This window comes from Macaca nemestrina, chromosome 5 (assembly GCF_043159975.1).
Source record: "Macaca nemestrina isolate mMacNem1 chromosome 5, mMacNem.hap1, whole genome shotgun sequence".
NCBI lineage: Eukaryota > Metazoa > Chordata > Mammalia > Primates > Cercopithecidae > Macaca > Macaca nemestrina.
This window is the reverse complement of record NC_092129.1, coordinates 175,624,397-175,639,700: the sequence shown is the minus strand read 5'-3', so window position 1 is coordinate 175,639,700 and position 15,304 is coordinate 175,624,397. Positions and strand designations below refer to the sequence as shown.

Sequence of the window (15,304 nt, the reverse complement as noted above, 5' to 3'; positions counted from 1 at the left end):
CAGAAGATCAGCTAAGATCACTGGGGAAGGTGACTACATTAAACAGCAGATGTTCAATGTAGACAAAACAGCCTTATATTGGAAAGAGACGCCATCTAGGAATTGCATAGCTAAAGAGGAGAAGTCAATGCTCGGCTTCAAAAGCTTCAAAGGACAGGCTGACTTTTTTGTTACTGGTGAATGCAGCTGATGACTTTAAGTTGGAGCCAGTGCTCACTGACCATTTTGAAAATCTTAGGGACCTTAAGAATGATGCTAAATCTCCTCTGCTTGTGCTTCATAGTTGCAACAACATAGCTTGGATGACAGTACATCTGTTTATAGCATGGTTTACTGAATATTTGAAGCCCACTGTCCAGACCCACTGCTCAAAAAATAAATGACTTTTAAAATATTAGTAGCAGTAGCTCATTGACTGTGCACTTGGTTACCTGAGTTCAGATGGAGATGTACAAGGGGATTCATGTTGTTTTCGTGCCTGCTAACACAGCATCCATTCCGTGGGTGAAATGCTATCAAACAGCATCTCATGCTACAGAGACACGTTTCGTGAAAGGAAGAGTCAGTGTGGCAAATTTCACTGTTGTCTGATTTTAAGAAATTGTCACAGTAACTCCAGTCTTCAGCAAGCACCACCCTGATCAGTCAGCAGCCACGAATGTCAAGGCAAGACCCTCCACCAGCAAAATGATTACGACTTACTGAATGGTCAGACGACTGTTAGCATTTCTTAGCAATATTTTAAAATTAAGGTGTACATACTATTTTGTTAAACATAGCTATTACACACTTAATAGACTAGAGCATAGTGTAAACATAACTTTTATATTCACTGGGAAACCAAAGGTCTCATGTGACTTATTTAATTGCAATATTCCCTTACTGCAGTGGCTTAGAACCAAACCTGCAATAACTTTGAGATATGCCTGCGTGTTGAATTCTAAGACAAAATGAATTTGTTTCATCTTTTTAAATAAAAAGTTTGGTTGCAAACATAAATGTTTCTATTTCAAATGAAAAAAAATGGATTCTTTTGTTTTCTGCTCTCATGGATTCAATTTCTATTGGGTAAACCACAATTATATTTTAAAATTAGCATATCATAGAGAGCATTGTCTTTGTGTTTTATTGTTCTCTCTTCTGTTTGCATGTTTACTAATTTGCCTCAAAATGTTTTGGCTAAGGAGAAATCAAGAGAGCAGGCCAAACTAAACTGATAATTGGTTAGTCTTAATTTTCCAAGTTTTGCCTCTTTTTATTTTGTAGACATGTTCATTAGAAATGTATTGTAAGCTGTTAGAATGAAAAATTCCATGTCCTGGATATCATTCATGTCCTCAAATGAGCTGTATATTTATAGACCTTACAGTTTTATTAGAATGTGTGCAACTCGGTAATAGGAATGTGATACTGCTTTTTATTAAAAGCCAAATACCATATTTTATAAATAAAACTGGCTACGATAGGAAGGGATGCAATCTGATTTTCTGTTTTTGTGATGAGTTGTCACGGAGCTGCTTATATCTGCTGGGAAGCAGTATGGCATGGTAGAGAGAACACAAGCTCTAGTGTCACAGTTCCTTGGTTGGTGAACTAACTCTGTCATCCGACTTTCTCATGCAGAGATGGCTTACTGTCCATCAATCTTTCATTCCATCTTTCATATCATAGAGTGGTGACTGACAAGTATGTTCCCTGCCAGAGCCCATGCCCCCATGTCCCTCTACCCCTTGCATAGAACTGCAACCACAAGACTATGGAATGTGAACAGAAGTGATGGACGTCTTCTCTGGGCCAAACCAGTTAAGATGCAGGTATGTATGCTCCCATTTTCTTCATGTTTTCCTGAAGGCAGAGGATTTTGAGGCCTTAGAGGAGGGCAGAACCACAAGACACAAAAAGTCATGAATATTGGTGTTGAAAGGGGTCATTGACCATTGACCACAGTTTCAAGCTCTGAAATGTTAGCATTTGTTACAGCAGCTAACACTACTGTACAAACTAATACATACAATGTAAATCTTGGCATTGGCTTTTTTTTTTCATCTCTTAAACGCAACAAGAATCTGCAATATAAGTAAATGCAAAATGAGGAGACCTACCTCACAGAGTTGCTAGGAACCTCAAATGAAAGAGCATATCACAAAGTGTTTCATAGTGCTAACCAGATGTACAAAATTTGCCATAATTTCTTATTGTTCGCTTACTTGGCCTCCCAGGAACAAATCATTTGTACCTATGAGTTGGTATGGAAGTGTATTAACACTATATTCTGCAACATTGTAAGAAATTGCTTACAGCTTTTTTTTGCTCAACATACTTTGAATCCTCTCCTCTCCCTACTCTGTTGTGAGGAGTACTATGGGTTTTTTTTTGTTTCACCACTGTTATGGGCAATTATTTCATGTCAGACATTGTCATTTTGTCATCACCACAACAGCAAGAGGTGGGTGCATTACTCCTTTTTACACATGGATGTTAAATATCTGAACGATTGAGTGAACTGCCCAGAGTCATGTGGCTAGGAAATGGTACCACCGAGATTCAACTTGGTTCGGTTTGACTCTAACGACATGGATTACAATCACTGTATTCTCATCTACTGAGTAATTAATGTGGTTTGCCCCTTGAGTCCAAAGGAATGGAAACTTCAAAAACCTTGTCTTAGTCCAGGTTCTTCAGAAAACGGAGTCTGAGGCTGTGATTACACTGCTGGCACCTGATTTGAAAGATGAAAACTCAGGCAAAATGATGAGGACGAGAAAAAGGGGAAGGGAGAGAAATGAAGCAAGGAGCAATGGGAAGCAATGTGAACAGGTTGTGACCACACTTGCCTCTTGCTTCAAAACATGCTACAGAGAGACACTGTAGGCTGCTTGGCAAATCTGCTGGCCTAGCCCAAGGATTATCTCCAGACTGATTGCAAGGAGAATTCATATCACTATGTAGTTGCAGGAGTGAGGAAAGGGTGGGAATACAACTGCCTGCATCTCCCCTTCTTCCCTCATTTCCTGTTGTTCAAAGTTTTTCCCACAGAGAGGAGTTAACTTCTTGGTCTTTTTGGGTTGCGTCATCTGGCCTGTTGGGCGGTCACTTAGGATGCCAGATCTCACATCTTGTGTGGATATGGTGATTCAGCCAAGTCGGGAAATGACTTATAGGCATGGATCTTCAATGAAAGCTAGTGGATACGGCTTGGCACACCCAAAACTGCTATTGGAAGGCCCAGGCATGATTTGAATTGCAGGGTCTGAATGAGGAAGCTGCTAAGATTTTAGAAATTGGGAAGTGTGAAGGAAATATGAGGAAACACGTAAGATGGGTCTGATAGAACCTTTAAATGATTCATTCAGTTAATATTTATTAAATGCCAGGGGTATGCCTGGCACTGCTATAGGTGATGGAGAAGCATCAGTGAAAGAAAACACAGTTAAAAAATCTTTGCTTTCATGAAGCATACACTCTAGTAGGGGAGAAAGAAAAAATGTAAGATGTATAAGTACAATATATGGTATGTTGGAGGAAGATCAAGCTGGAACATGGATTTGGAATGTTTCAAATAGAGAGTAGTCAAGAGATTCTTTATTGCAAAGATCACTTTTGAGTAAGATTTAACAGAAGGGAGGTGCAATCATGACAATATTTGGACATTAGCAAGTGCAAAAGTCCCGATTATGGAGTGTGCAGGCACATTCCTGCAATGGCAAGGAGGTGAGTGAGGGAGGAGAGGAGCTTGTTATGAGGAGAATAATATGAATGAATGTCTGGATGATGTTGGCTCATGTAGGTAATTGTAGAGACTTCATATTTTTGATTAGTTATGCATTTTGGCTGACTCATTTATGCATCACAACAATGGAAGATGGACAGCATTATTCCTGTTCTATGGAAGAGCAAACTGAGCCTCATGCCGATCGAGTGAAGAATCCAAGGTCCTATCTAGCAAAAGATCACAAAGTGATTACTAGAAACTTCATTATTAGGAGGAAACGCACTTGATCAAAGGAAATCCACTCAGTTCCAACTAGGTTTCAGAATCGAAATGCCTATGTACGATCAGTAATCAAGAATGATGACAACCTCCATGAAAAACTGTTTATATTTATTCCTTGCAACAATCCTCTGAGATGGGTACTGTCACTATTTTCATTTAACGGATGAGGAAATTGAGATACTTTAGTAACTTACCCAAAGTAAAAACATTGGAATGTGACACAATAGGAATGGAACATATGCATTTTGCTTTTAGAAACTGTGCTATGTCTACAAGGACAACACCATTGCCTTTACAAATTCTTTAGTTAATGTTATTTTATGTCATATTTTTTCCCAGAGTCCTTCCTACTCTTTCTTCCTTTTCAGTTTTAAAAAATAATCATATAATTCCTCGTCCTTTTCAGATAATTACTTTTTGTTTTCCTTGAGATGGAGTCTCTCTCTGTCTCGCCCAGGCTGGAGTGCGGTGGTGCGATCTCGGCTCATTGCAGCCTCCGCCTCCTGGGTTCAAGCAATTCTCCAGTCTCAGCCTTCCAAGTAGTTGGGACTACAGGCATGTGCCACCATACCTGGCCATTTTTGTATTTTTAGTAGAGATGGGGTTTCACCATGTTGGCCAGGCTGGTCTCGAACTCCTGACCTCAGGTGATCTAACTGCCTCGGCCTCCCTAAGTGCTGGGATTATAGGTGTGAGCTACCGTGCCTGGCCTCATACTTTGTTTTTTAATCATATCTCCAAGGCTGTGACAAAATATATTCATCTCATTTTTTCCCCAATTTTTTTCCCAACATTGTTACTTGCTTTCCTTACTTCTTACTGAATTACATCTTTTGAAAAAATTTCAGCAACTCACAGTGAATAGGAAACTTTCTCAGTTTGTCCTCACGTGAATTTGTATTTATTTTTGCCTTTATTTCGAGTGATAATTTAGGTATAAACTTTTATGCTAACAGCACTTCAGTGGTTTTCTGGCAACTATTTTTATTTTTAAGAATATTGCTCATTATTTAAATTTTCCTTCTAGACATTCTGTTTTTATGTCTTTATAGATTTTTCTTTGTTTTTGAAATTCTACAGTTTCACTGCAATATATTATGAAGAAGAAAAATTAACCTACTCACTTTGTTTTTCTTTTTGCCATATAAAACTGTTTCTTCCTTTGATTCTGGAAAATTCACAGTCATTTTGCTCTGTTGCTTCTCTTTTGTTCTTCCTATTCTTGTTCTCTGAAATTTTTGCTAGATGTATATTGGATATTATTTTTCTATTTTCTAAGTTTCTCCTTTTTTTTTTTTTGTGAGACAGGGTTTTGTTACTCTGTCACCCAGCCTGGAGTGTAGTGGTGTGATCATAGCTCACTTCAGCCTCAACCTCCCAGGCTAAAGCAATCCTCCTACCTCAGCCTCCAGAGTAGCTGAGATTGCAAGTGCTTGCCACCATGCCCAGCTAATTGTTTTCATTTTTGTTTTTGTAAAGAAGGGGTCTTGCTATATTACCAGGGCTGGTCTTGAACTCCTGGACTCAAGCAATTCTTCCCCCTTGGCTTCCCAAAGTGCTAGGATTATAGGCATGAGCCACCATGCCCAGCCTATTTTCTAAGTCTCTTTACTTTCTTCTTATATTTTGTATATTTTGCTTTTGTGATCTTTCGACTTATTAATTCTCTCTTCATCACTATCTAACGTGTTATTTAACCAATACATTGAGTTTTATTAAAAATCAAATTAACTGAGGTAAAATTTATATACAACAAAATACATACATTTTAAGTGCATCATTTGGTAAGTTTTGAGAAATATATACATATACATAACTGTCACCCCAGTGAAGATAGAGAATACTTTCATCATTACAAGTCACAATAAATTTCTCATTCTCCTTTGCAGTGAATTCCATCTACTGCCTATCTCAGGCAACAACTGATCTTATTTCTATCACAATACATTGATTTTGCCTGTTGTAGCATTTCAATAATGTTCAGAAGCATACAGATAAAAACATATAGTATGTGTAGTCCTTTGTATCTAGCTACTTTCAACTCAACATGTTTTTCAGGTTCATCCATGTTGTGTTTATCAGAAATTCACTGTGTTTTAATACTATATGATATTTAATTTTATGAATACACTATCATTTAATGATAAATACCTGATTTTATTTTTCTCCAAACAATTTCTGCCTAAGAACACATAAAAAACTGGGAGTATATGTTAAGCTATGCAGGCCCCACACTTTTAGCATTATAGGATACAAAACACCAACACTTTGGAATTACTTATAAGTGGAATAATAAACCAAATTCTAGAGTGTGCCTGACACTGAGAGTACAGGCAGAAAGGCAGAGAAGGCTTGAAAAGTTTAATGAGAAAGAATAGATGAGTGGAGGCTCTTAGATCAAGCACAGAAATTACTTCTGTAAGAAAAAGTCCAAGAATAAGTGCCAAAGTTCTGAATGCAGAGCTGGGGCTTGGTAGTTTATTGCTCTGTCTACAGGGAAGGGCCTTGAAAGAGAGTCAGACCAACAATAACATCCTTGGAGAAGCATTGCTCTTTGTGAAAATCAAATATATAGGACAGGTAGTGGCTTTTGGAGATGTCACAATTAAGGCAAAGAAAGAAATCAGAGTGAAGAAATTAAGGATCCTGCAGAAAAGAAAGTGGAAGAAAATGGCAATACTCTCTCTTCCCTATCATTACCCATTAAATCATTTGTATTTTATTAAATTAACAGAAGAGGGCACTCTTGAACTAGTAACCCCATTGACAAGGACTAGAAAAAAGCAGATCACATTCATATAAAACTGCTGTAAAAAGAAGATAGAAAATCTGAATAATTTCAGCTGTTGAATATTCTCCCCCAACCAAAAAAAGAAAAAAAAATCACAAAGCAGAAGAGAAGTATAACACAACTTCTCAAATTGAATATTCTCCAAAAACAATTTGGGGATACTGAAAAAATACACCTTAAATTAGAAGTTTGAAAACTAAGAAAATAAATGTCCAAAAAACAGGATGAAATTAAACAAGAGTTGCTTGATTTCAGGAATTAGAATAAAAAGGAAAAAAAAATACGAGATATGAAGATTACATTACAAAATACACAAGAGAGAGTAGATTTAAATAAGTACTGACGATTACAACTATTGCTGTCATCCTACAAGGAGAGAAAAATCAGACAACCTACAAAAATTTCCAGGGCTAGGGTCTATTTTGTGAAGGCAGCTAGAACTGGAAGTGGCAACAGAGTAAGACCAAATATAAGTAGCAGCTGATCTGGCTGAGCATAGAAGTAAAACACCTTCTACTCCATGGCTGGAGTAAGTGGGAGATAATAAACCCTTCTTTTTCCAGAATCTTATGGCTATATCCGTATCTATATTGTTAGAGGCCTGCTGCTGCTGATTTAGGGGAAATTTCTGCCTAAGGCTAACCAGAAATACAAGTCAGAGTTTTTCTACCATGGATAGCAGAAGGAAGCCACATGTCTGAGGTTATCCTATCCAGAAGACTCTCCACTTCCCAACAAGAGCATGGAATAACAAACAGCAGTGGTCCACCACTAGGAGAAGCACAAGAGGATGGAGAAATAACCATCAAATGATGATATGTGGAGGGATGATGAAAGCTTAGGTAGAAGAGAAATGCAAAGAAAATCTTTTACAACCCAACATTGATTCTAAGCTCAAGGCTATGGCAGTCCACCACTAGAAGAATTTGGAGCCTATGGTGCAAAACCAATAATCATAGCAGCATCACAACCCAAATACAGCTCAACTCTTGACTAGTTTGACTCAAATCCTTAAGCGAATGGTCCAATTATTACACATAATGTCTCTATTACACACAATGTTTAATAAAAGTTATAAGATTCACAGAAGGCAAGGCAGAACAATCACTTTTCAACAGACAAACCAGTCAACAGAACCAGACTCAGAGATGATCAAAATGTTGTCAGTATCAGAGATTTAAAAATAACTGTGATTAATGTCAAAGGGTTTAAAATGAAAAAGATGGAGTGTGAAATTTCAACAAAGAGTTAGAAACTATAATATAGAGTAAAAGGGAAATGCTAGAATTAGAAACACAAACATGTATGCACACAGAAACTACTACAGATGAAAGATGAATTATGCCTTTGAACAGCTCAGCCAGTAACTTGATATAGCTGAAGAAAATATTAGTGAGGAAAAAAATCAGGAAAGCATTAGTCTTTAAAATAATCTAAACTAACACATACAGAGAAACGAGTGGGAAATGAAAAGAGAGAGGGTAAATTCAAGAGCTGTGGGACAATATCAAGTAATCTAACATATCTTTAATGGATCCCATAAAGAAAAGTGTAAGAGAAGAATAGAAAATGGATTGAAGAAATATTGAAAATGTAATAGATAAGAACAGAAACTCTCAACCTATACTTTGTACTATATATAAAAAAAGAATGTGAAATGAAAAATGGAACTAAATGTAAAATCCAGAACTTTAAAACTGCATAAGACACTAAATGAGAAAACAGGAGAAATATTTGTGACTTTGTGTTGGGGAAATATTTCATAGACATAAAATAAAAAGCCCAAAACATAAAAGGAAAAAAAAATGATAAATAGGACTTTTCAAATTGAAAACTTTCTTTCTTTGAAGGACAATGTTAAGGAAATGAAAAAGCAAATGTCATAGACTGGGAGAAAATATTTACAAGACATATAACTGAGAAGCAGTCTTTAATAGAATATATAAATAATTTTTAAGGCTCAATAATTAGAAAACAACCTAATTTAAAAATGAGCAGAATATTTGAAAAGATAGTTCACTACTCTACAGATAGTGATTGCAAGAAATCACATGAAAAGATGCTCAACACCATTTTTTATTAGAGAAATGCAAATTGCAACTACCATAAGATACCACAACATACCTGTAAGAATAGTTAAAACAAAATACTGTAGCAGACAATAGCAGGTGCCAGGTTGGACGGAGACGGGCTATAACCCTCATGTATTGCTGATGATAATGTGAAATGATACAGTCACTTTGGAAAATTGTTTAGCAACATATATAAACTTAAATATATACTTGCCATATAACCAAAGAGTTCCAGTCCTACACACTTACATGAGAGAGAAGAAAACACACACACACACACACACACACACACACACACACACACGCATGCAATGCCCCCAAAACTCTACCTAAACATTTATAGTAGCTTTGTTCCTAAGTTATCCCAACTGGGAAAAAAAACAAATGTCCAGTGTCTGGTAAATATATAAGCAAACTAGACTGTTCTCTTCCTCCCCTTTCACCAACTAAATAGCAAAAGCAATAGCAGGAATTGTTTTTGATCTACACATCTCCATTTTAACAATAAAATAATAGAAAAAATGAAAAAGAAATTTTGTAACTATGATTCTTAATTTTCACTTCAGATTTAGTCATATGTATATTTGTAAGATTCATCAGAAATCTGGAATTCTCTCATGATAAAATACGTGGAAGCTTAACTACAGTAATAAAAATGAAAAAGAAATTTTGCAGCTATGATTCTTAGTTTTCACTGCAGATTTAATCATATGTATATTTGTAAGATTCATCAGAAATCTGGAATTCTCTCATGATAAAATACATGGAAGATTAATTACATTAATAAAAACACAATACTATTGAAATTTTGTTTTCTATCAATTAAAACAGTAGATTACAGGAAATTAACCATTTTATGCCCTTTCCTGAGTATTGAGTTTCTGAGCATTTTAAAATTTATTAAAAATAAATCATGTTGAAAATATCAATGTTGCCACCCTTTGGAATGACATTATTTACATACAAAAGAGACTACTGCTAGGATTGTTCCCTTCACCTGCTTTCCAGTATGCACACTTTTGGATAGAGGAAGAAGCCAGGGTGCCTTTTCCTACTGTCTTGCAGCCAGCACAACACTTCTGACCCCAGAGGTGTGAGGGTTTTCCCCCTTCACTAACCAAGGAATTCTCCAAGTGGACATCAGATGAGTGTTCCACAATTCAATTCAATTCAATTTAAATCTGATGCGGTCTACTTGGAGATAGTGCCAGATCTCACAGGTTGAGGGCTCAGTCTCACAAGCGTGTCTCCCACTTCAGATGCCAATTGCAAGCCTCAGGTTGTGGCTTGGTTTCTGATTGACCAGCTATAAACTGGGGTTTTCATGACCTCCTCCTTGGGTTCAGTTAGTTAGTTGCTCATGGGATTCAGGGAAACACTTTACTTATGTTTGCAGGTTTATTGTAAAGGATATTACAAAGGATATAAATGAATAGGCAGATGGAAGAGATGCCTAGGGCAAGGTGTTTGGGAAGGGTTGCAGAGCTTCCATGCCCTCTCTAGGCACACCACCCTCTTGGAACCTCCATGTGTTCACCTATTTGGAATCTCTCTAAACCCAGTCCTTTTGGATTTTTAGGGAAGATTAATTAGGTAGGCCTGGTTAATTAAGTCATTGACCATTGGTGTCAATCACCTTAACCTTCAGTCCTTCACCCTTCCCAGGATTTGGGGGATGGGACTATATATGTATTCCAACTCTCTAATCGAGCCTTGGTCTTCTGGTGGCCAGCCATCATTCTGAGTTTATCTAGGGACTCTCAGCAACCAGTCATCCCGTTAACATACAAAAGATACTCTTACCACTCCTTAGATTCCAAGCACTTTAGAAGTCGTGTGACAGGAATCTGGATGAAGACCAAATATATAAATCTTATTATAGATCACAGTATCACATATACATGGACTCATAAACTCTTGTAGATAATGAAGTTGGTTTAAATGTGGAGACAGCAAAAGGATTGTCAAAATCTTGCCTAGCTCAGGGAAACTGACAGAGTAGATTTCTTGATAGTATCTTTGTGGTTGATAGATTCTCAGTGTCAAATAGCTTTCCCTTATGCCCCTATGTTTCTTTAACATTTTCTTTAAATGTGTACAATTTAGGAATTTCAACAAATTAGAAAAGCAATTTATGCTATGAAGGAATCTTTTCTTAAAAATTGGAGTACTCTTTAGTATTTTAAACTTTCTTAAATCTACATTCATATGTTAGCATGATTTTGTTTTAAATACCCAGCAGACATCAGCCATGCTGGATTGATTAAGATAAGCAGTTGATGAAAACTGGAACTCAGAGCAGGCCTGGATAGATTACTGTCATGAGAAGATTTGGTGAGCAAAATCAAGAGTACTGAATGTCTATATAGGGAACACCGGGATGCCGAAAATGTCACTCAATTTGTCCTCCTTTTCCTTTATTAATACTCCCAGCTTCCTGTATATGCCTCAGCATGCTGAGTTCAAATTAGCTTATAACAAAGAATAGGGAATTGAAATAAACATATATGAAGCCCTTATATCTCACGGAAAGGAATGACAATGGATCATGTACTCAAAATCTTATGTTTTCTATGATTTTATATATCCTGCACAAAAATGCTCATATATGAGAAATATGGGGTTTACTTGTATTTGTGAGTCAAACTTACCTGGCATGATAATTAACAATTGCAAATACTGTATGGTTTCTTATTGGAACTATGCTTTTTGGATTCTAAATAATATACAGATAAACTTTTAAAAGGGCAACTATTTAAGACTGCCTATAGCTGCATTATATCAGTTATTCACAAAATTTAACCAAACACCTTGTGTGATAATTTCCTTAGAGAAACTTCTATATCTCAGGATGCAATAGTATTGCCTTTGTGTCACACACTCAACTTTTGCTTTTTCATAGTCTCTCTACCCTTTAAAACTCAAGTTAGAACAAGCAAATAAACAAACACACCCTCTCCTCTCCTCTTCACAATCCCAGAATACCATCCATAGCTAGTTTACAACTTTTTGAAATGGTAATCAGCAACTATACTTACGCATAACATCTGCTGGGAATTTATATCTGTTTAATTCACCAACCAGGTAATACAATATCCTGGGTGCGATTTTCCCTAGAACTATGATATATGGAGTCAAATGGAAGCAGACATAAAAAAGTATGCTACTTATTTCCTTGCAGACTTTTCAAGAAATCACAGATCGCTAAAAACTGAAAAACTCTATAATGAGTAACCTTTGCTTCAAGAGTGGTGTCTTTTATTAGGATGAATGTTTAATTATGAGCTTCCTTTAATTTCAAAAATGCAGTATCCTATCTGTTAAACCCATGAGAGATAAATAGATAACTAATTTTCTAATATCCTTTTATAGAAAAAATTATAACCACAGACTAGATTAGAAACTGGGATATAATTTCTCAGACTTTCATATGCAAAGCCTTATAAAGCTTGCCTGAATTTTGAAGACAGGAGTGGTTTGAGAGTCATATCTCTATTCATATTTCACAAGAAAGGGGAAAAAAGGTATTTAGTTCTTTGGAAGACAATGAGAGTCTATTATGTAGTTGACCAAAACAACTTTCATCCTCCCCCTTATTCTTAATAACATACCTTGGTGTTTAATTAATTAAATATCTTGAAGTAGCAGAGTCCAAAGGCTCACCTGTTTTCATTGTGTGAGGATGGAAATAGTGAATGAGTTAAACATCCATTGGACAAGTGAAGATGTAAGCATTGTGCATTTCCACCCTCTCTAGTATATTTACATGGACAGATCTAGATGGTGTGGGTTCCTGTAGACTTGGTTGGTTAACCCCCAGGAGTAGGCAGGAAGCACCCACAGAATGATGAGACATGAATATATAATTTCAGGCTACAAAGACACAGAAGTCAAAGATGGCCCGAGGCCAGACTCTTGGCAAGCCAACAGAAAACATGATTTTCCTGAAGGGTTGTAGGCAGCTCCCTCCCCTCCTCATCACTCTCACTTCTGCACCCTCCAATCTCAGTTTTGTCTGCATATTCTACAAGCTCATTTAGTTGGCCTTTTGCTCATGTGTAATTCATTTTCAGGGCTGTAATCCTGAAACCTACCCTTTCAGTCTGGTCCTTCATGACCAGGCCCCTGCCTACTCTACCAATCTTTTTGGAGGAAAACTTCCTAGCTCTCTACTCTCCAGCCAGCTTTCCTGTAAAGAACCCAACAATTCTGCCATGAATGCTGTTTCTTTCCCTTTTCTGCTGGATTCCTATCAACTTTTGGACTCATCTCAAATGGAACCTCTCCACGGAGACTTCCTTGATCTCCTGGACTAGGTCTGATCTCAAAGTGAAGCCCATTCTTTACTCTCCATCCCAAAGCCATCCTATACCACTTTGTAGCACACATAATTTTAACAAATAATTGGCTGTGCAAGTATTTACTGTCTGTCTCCCTTATTAGAACCTAAGCTCTCCATGGGCAGGAACTGTCTCTCTCCTTATTTACATTCTTACTATATATATAAGAATATATTAGATATAATTATATTATCATTATATATTATATTGATATTAATTAATATAATATATTATATATTAATATAATATATAATTATATGTTCTTTTATATATACTAATGTAAAAGAATTCTTATATAAAAGAATATGTTGTATAAAAGAATATATACTTATGTTATATATTATATTAATATTAATTATTATAATCTATTATATATTCTTAAATATTATATATTCTTTATATATAGTAAGAATATAAATAAGGAGAGAGACAGTCCCTTAATATAAGTATATTCTTAATATAAGAATATAGTGCCCACTGTAGTGACTTGCCATTATGGATGCTCCTTAAATGTTTGTTGAATGAATGAATAAAAGGATATCTCTTTTTGGAAATGATCATCCTCATTTATATCAGATGGCAAAGCATTTGTAAATATTTCTAAATAGGTAATTCTTTGGAAGCCCTGTGCTATACATACTAATTCTTCTTCATTTTCTTTAATTCTTGAAATATAAACCTGAACAAAGGTCAAAGTGCTAACATGTATTTATAATCCTGTTTCTGTAACTTATAATTTACATTTACTACATCAATCTGAGTCAAACAGGGTTATTCAAACTACTTTTGCCATGATGTAAGGCATATACCCTATATTAGATAACTAGTACGCATTTAAAGATATTTTAAAAGGATTGTGGCCAGGCACGGTGGCTCATGCCTGTAATCCCAGCACTATGGGAGGCCAAGGCAGGCGGATCACGCAGTCAGGAGATCGAGACCATCCTGGCTAACACGGTGAAACCCTGTCTCTACTAAAAATACAAATATTAGCCAGGCATTGTGGCACATGCCTGTAATCCAAGCTACTCGGGAGGCTGAGGCAGGAGAATCACTTGAGCCCAGGAGGCGGAGGTTGCAGTGAGCTGATGTCGCACCACAGCACTTCAGGCTGGGTGACAAAATAAGACTACGTCTCAAAATAAAACCAAAAAACAAACAAAAAAAACCATTCTACCATTTTAAATAAGATATACTATTGAGAATTCACTGATAAATTCATATTTGCCCAAGTAATATTAAATTTATAATTATAATATGTATTATTGTAATATTTTTAATATGAAGTATATCCAAAAAGCCTTTTTTAAAGCCATTTGTTGCTCAATGTGATGGTTCAAAGGCCTTTGCAATCCTTACTTTTCAATTGTTGTTGGTTCTTTATCTTTTGATATTAAATAGTTTACAGATACATTTAACAATTTATATCTCACAAGATTGGAAGAAACAACCACATCTATTTTCTGTAAAATATGTGCATGTTTTCTAGTGAGGAAAAAGACCACTGAACTTGGAATCGGGGGCTCTGGAGTTTTGGTGGGAGATTTGTTAATAAATGGCCGAGTGGCTGTGAGTGGTGCAGTTAAAACCTCCTGTCCCTCAGTTTCCTCATCTATAAAATGCGGCATTTGATAGTGATTGCTAAGCGGCATCGCTCTTGAGGAATTTTTTGTTCCTCTTGTCCCATATTGACTATGTCAAGATAGCATTGTGCCAGCAAACACTGGTGAATGTGTCTTTTTTGAAATGTCTTTTTGTCTGTCTAAATACTCTTAGTCTGAATCCCAACTTTCATCTTTCTCGTGCATCCCAAGACTCCCAGTGCTGTGTGAATTGGTGAAAGTCCAATGTTAAGTAGATGGCAATAACAATCACATGTATCTATTACATGCTACCAAAGGAAATTACAGAAGGAAATGTTACCATTGGCAATGTGGAGTGAGGGTATAGAATTGGAATTTAGAGATAGCTCACAGAGATTCATCCTTGTACTTTCTGATAAACCAGGATGAATAATTTAGGTCCTTGTTGTGGAGAACTATTTCGTGAATGTTCATGTTGCCATTGTCAGCTTTGTCAGCTACAAGGATCTCGCCACACACTGGGG

General features: G+C 36.3%; 1 long non-coding RNA gene across 13 annotated transcripts in view; it reads left to right on the top strand.

The window, feature by feature from the left end:
* The window catches only part of LOC105487408 (uncharacterized), a 357,156-nt gene that overhangs the window by 104,359 nt on the left and 237,493 nt on the right, over positions 1-15,304 (top strand). The window contains exon 6 of one of the 13 annotated variants that reach the window (XR_011624051.1): positions 1,672-1,814. The exons of the other annotated variants lie outside the window; for them this stretch is intronic. This is a non-coding gene — a long non-coding RNA (uncharacterized lncRNA). The remainder of the gene's footprint in view (positions 1-1,671; positions 1,815-15,304) is intronic. 13 annotated transcript variants of the gene reach the window in all.